Source organism: Talpa europaea (genome assembly GCF_964194135.1).
Source record: "Talpa europaea genome assembly, chromosome: 5".
NCBI lineage: Eukaryota > Metazoa > Chordata > Mammalia > Eulipotyphla > Talpidae > Talpa > Talpa europaea.
In genome coordinates, this window is record NC_140071.1 from 89,924,035 (window position 1) to 89,929,339 (window position 5,305).

The window sequence follows — 5,305 nt, forward strand, 5'->3', positions numbered from 1 at the left end:
TCTTGAAGAAGTTAAATAATTTGCCTAAGACCACATATACTATCTAATAAAATAATGAAAATTAAAAACAAATGTGTTTGTTTCTTAGGGTAGCTAACAAATTATTACAAACCTGCAGTGTAAAGCAATACAAACTTACTTTCTCACATTTCTCACATTACAACCAGAAGTTGTAATTCAGTTTCACTATGCCAAAATCAAGTAGTCAACAGGACCATGTTCCCTCTGGAGGTTTTAGGGACCATCTATTCTTTGCCTTGTCTGGCTTCTAGTGGCTGCTGGTATTCCACAACTGGTGACCATGGAACTTTGTTTAAAGCTTTTATGTCCCTATTCATTTTTTGTCTCATTGATTTGTCTATCCATGACAATGGGATGTTGAAGTCTCCTACCACAAATTGGTTTTTTCCAGTGTCTGTGTTCAGAGTTGATAGAAATTGCCCAACATATTTTGGTGTTCCTTTGTTTGGTAAGTAAACATGGATGAAAGTTCTGCCTTCCTAATAGGTTGTTCCTTTAATTATTATATAGTGTCCATCCTTGTATCTTGTTACCTTTTTTTTTTTTAACGATTTATTTACTTATGCATATAAGAACTAGGGTATAGGCCAGCGGTGTGGGGGGTGAGAGGATTCACCAGAGACAGAGTGGGGAACAGAACAGGCAGATCTACTGAAATACATTGCTGAGGGGAGCAGCAGTTGAGGCAGGAGAGGTCTGCTGTGCCATGTGGGTCAGCTTCCCGGCCAGGGACCGAATTCATGCTGCAGTGGCTGCGGACAGCTTCATAGGTTGTGTCTTAACCCCTTGTGCCACCAGGGAGGCCCTTGTTACCTTTTTTTAACTAGAAATTTATTTTGTCAGATATATGTATTGCTGTCCCTGCCTTCCTTTGTGTCCCTTTCACTTGTAGGATTGTTTTTCAATCCTTTACTCTGAATCCATGTTTATCTTTGCGGATCAGGTGTTTTCCTGGAGATAGCAGAAAGTTGGATTCTGTTTACCAATCAGAAGTATGATGTTAACCCAATTGGGGTACCTTAATAAGTTGTCTGATTCTTTCCCCTTACCAGCTTCAATATTTTTCCTTTGTCCTGAACTCTGGGAAGATTCAGTACTGTATGTCTTTAATGTCGTCTCATTTTGTTGAAGTACTCTAGCATTTTTTAGCTCCAGGATTTGTATATTTAGTTTCTTTTCCAAGATTCAGAAGTTTCCTCCCATTATATCTTTAAATATGGTCTCTGTTCCCATCTCTTGCTCTTACCCCTCTGGGACACCATTCATTTTTATCTGCCTTTCCTCATGGATTTGGATGATTCTTGATTGTTTTTACTTTGGTTCACTCTGTCTTTTTCTACCCATATTCTTTGTGCATTCACATCTTCAAGTTCACCAATTTGGTTTTCCACTTGGTTTAGTCTACTTTCATTGCTTTCTTCAGAATTTTTTGTGTCCTATATTGGTCTTTTTACATCTTACATCTTTGTTACTGTCTTCAAATTCAGTCTTCATTGACTTTATTTCTCAGGATATTCATTTGTTTTTCTGAATTTTCTTGTTTTTCTTCCATTTCTGTGAATTTCTTAATCATGGCAATTTCAAACTCTGCATTTGATAGGAGGACTAGATCTTCCCTTGTCTTTGTGATTGTGTTCTGGAGTTTGCTCTCTTTCTTGGTGTAGTACTCCTCTGAGGATTCATATTGCTATTTTTTTTCAGGGCCTCTGCTGGTTAAGCTCAAACTCTTAACCCTAATTTGTTCAATAAATCTTTCTTTAAAACCTGGTTTAAGTAAACACTGTGGTAAGTACTGTGGATACAGTGATGACCAAACCCAGTTGGGAGTACAGCCCTCATGAATATGTAGGCTGTTGGGGAGTTAGGTATTAGGCAAAATAATCACACAAATAATTGTAGAGTAGTAACAGTGATAAACATTATGGAGGCTCACAGTACTCTGAAAATGTGTAATAGGGAGATCTGGTCAAGTCTGAGAAAATACACTTGAAAAATAATACTTGAGATTAGACCTGAAGGAAGGTGTCAATTAGACATAAAAAAAGAGAAAAAGAAAAAAAAAACCCTATGTATTTCTTCCAGTAAATCAAATTCTCTTCCCAACTTCTCTCCATTCCGTAAGGACCTACCTAAGTAGGTAGCACCTACTAGTGCTATTCCAAGAGATATAGAACTAGTACAGTGGGACCTCTTCACAGGTTTTGAGTCTTCCTAACCCATAATGCATGCAATAGCCCTTGCAACCACTGCCTTAACAGGTCATAGTTCATCTGTAGTGTAATAATATAGTAATAGTTAATATAGTCACAATCAGCAAGGCAGGAATCAAGAAATAAATCTAATTTGTTATGTACAAAGCCAAACATTTTTTTTCCCACTGTAATCAGTGTTCCAGTATGGAATTGAACATGATCAAGCACATTCAAAAATCTCAACAAGCTATCCTCTAACAAAACATTAAAAAAAATAAGAAAATCGAGGAACACGGTTACTGGGCGGGCTGGGTCTATGGTTGCTCCGCGGGCCACTCTACCGGCTGGTGTTTTTTTAATCAGGACATGTTGTGCTCCATGGCAGGGAAATTTCTGCAGAGCTCCTATTATTTGCAGTGGATTTTGGATAAACAAGATCTGTTAAAGGAACACCAAAAGGACTTAAAGTTTCTCTCAGAAGAAGAGCATTGGAAATTACAAATATTTTTACAAGTGTTATCCAAGCATCAAGTGAACATCTTAAATTAAGACAAGTTGTTGCCACTGCTACGGTCTATTTCAAGAGATTCTATGCCAGGTATTCTCAGAAAAGTATAGATCCTGCATTAATGGCTCGTACATGTGTGTTTAGCATCTAAAGTAGAGGGACTTGGAGTAGTCTCAAATACAAGATTGATTTCTGCTGTTACTTCTATATTAAAAACTAGATTTTCATATGCCTTTCCAAAGGAATTTCCTTATAGGATGAACCATATATTAGAATGTGAATTCTGTCTTTTAGAATTAATGGATTGTTGCTTGATAGTGTATCATCCTTATAGACCTTTGCTCCAGTATGTGCAGGACATGGGCCAAGAAGACATGGTGCTTCCCCTTGCATGGAGGATAGTGAATGATACCTTTAGAACAGATCTGTGCCTACTCTGTCCTCCTTTTATGATATCTTTAGCCTGCCTGCATGTAGCCTGTGTTGTACAACAGAAAGATGCCAGACAGTGGTTTGCTGAGCTTTCTGTGGATATGGAGAAGATTTTGGAAATAATCAGGGTTATTTTAAAACTGTATAAACAGTGGAAGAATTTTGATGAGAGAAAAGAGATGGCAACTATTCTTAGTAAGATGCCCAAACCAAAACCTCCTCCAAACAGTGAAGGAGAGCAGGGTCCAAATGGAAGTCAGAACTCTAGCTACAGCCGATCTTAAAACATTCCAAAGAATTCCGTAGTGGACCAACTGGAAATAAACCATTGGACAGATTTCAGTAATGTCTTCAGTGGAATACAAATGAAAATGAATAGCTTGTTTCTGTCAAGCATATTGGGAAGTGATTTTATTTTCTGCAAAATAAGTTTGGAAAGGTTCTAAGGGGACCTACAGACAGATATTTCAAACTTTTTTTTCCCCTAAGATTTATTTTTATACAAGAGCTGGGGTACAGGCCAGATGTGTAGGAGGGTGAGTGGATTCACCAGAGACAGAGTGAGAAACAGAACAGGCAGATGACAGAAATACACTGCTGAGGGGAGCAGCGGGTGAGACAGGAGAGGTCTGCTGCACCATCTGGGATTCTTGCCGCGAGCCGGGAATTGAACCCACGCTGCAGAGGCTGCGGACAGCTTCATAGTGAGGCGCTCAACCCACTGCGCCACCGGGGAAGGCCTAGATATTTCAAACTTAATAGCTTGTGATTAGTGTAGTTTTTCTTAATTTGAATTATAAAAATTACAGCTTTTTATTAAGCCAGGAAACATAATTTGTTTAAAATTCTCTTTGGTCATTGAAAGGACCAAAAAAAGGACATTAAAAAAGTCAAATATCTGAGGGTTGTTTTTTTTTTTCCCCCTCCTTAATTTAAATTTGAAACTGTATTTATGGAATCAAATCTTACAAAATCCTGGAAGATTTTGGTAATGATGTTGATAATTTCAGGGAAATTAATCAAGTACCTATTGATTTTAAAGTGTATTTTATTCAGTAGTTTAGGTAGCTTGCCATGGAAGAGACTAGCCCAGTGTAAAAGAAAAGCGCAATATGTTTAGCATACTTTGACATTATAAAGGTTATATTAATTCCATTTTGAAATGCTGGGCAAACTTTTTTAAAAATCCTACATGAAGTTATTTGCAATTAATTCACAGTTAATGAGGCATTTTGAAAGGTAATTAGATAAAACACCGATATATGGCTGAAATGTGGTAACATTTTTTTTGTTTGTTTACTCTACTGTGAAAAGTTTTTTACATGACACACACACCCTCATTTATTTTTGTGTCTTAGTGTGGACTTACAAATTTACTGTAGGTATCCTGAGGCAGGAACATGACATCAGGTGTCATGTCAGTTTGATACTGGCTATTCTTAATTCTCACATGAATGTAGGACTTCAGACTAAATGTTATGTCAGTGGGGTCAGTTGGACTGTGCTGTCTGTGGAACTTAATAAATTAATCATTTTCTTCAGACTTGAAGGAGAGTGATGAATAAAATTTGGAGTCATAGGATATTGATGTACAATTTAAGGATTAATTTTTTTTTATAAATCAATTGTGAACAATGGATAGTAAATGTTAACATCCTAGTATAAATCTGCAAGAATAAAAGCTCTCCAGCTGTATTGAAAAAAAAAAAATAGAAGGCCTTCTTGATGCCCAGGTTTATAAGAAAAGAAATTTGTTCAAGGACAATCTACAAATGTTACTATGTGTTACATGAAAGTGATTTCCAAAATACGTTCTTTTGCACTTGAAAATAAGCATTTTCCAAGATTTTCGTTGATATTCTGTTAGAATTTTTATGCGAAAGAAACAAAGTTAGCTAATGTAAGAGCTGATTTGAAAACAAAACACATTTTGTTTCCATATGTTAAGACAGTATTTTTTTCCTTTTGTTGGATTTCATATGTTTCCTTAAACCTTAATTAACATTTACGGCTAGAGAAAGAACTCAGAAACATGGGTTAAATCTAATCAAAAATACTGTGCAGGGCCTCCCCGGTGGCGCAGCGGTTGAGCGCTGGGCTGCAAAGCTGCCCGCAGCCTCTGCAGCGCCGGTTCCATCCCCGGCTGCTCCCC

At 37.2% G+C, this 5,305-nt stretch overlaps 1 pseudogene across 1 annotated transcript; it reads left to right on the plus strand.

Annotated features, from left to right (window-relative positions):
* The first annotated feature begins 2,591 nt into the window (after positions 1 to 2,591).
* LOC311171032 (cyclin-C-like) lies at positions 2,592 to 3,437 on the plus strand (annotated as a pseudogene). The gene has a single exon. The product of its transcript is annotated as a cyclin-C-like (transcript).
* The last annotated feature ends 1,868 nt before the right edge of the window (positions 3,438 to 5,305 follow it).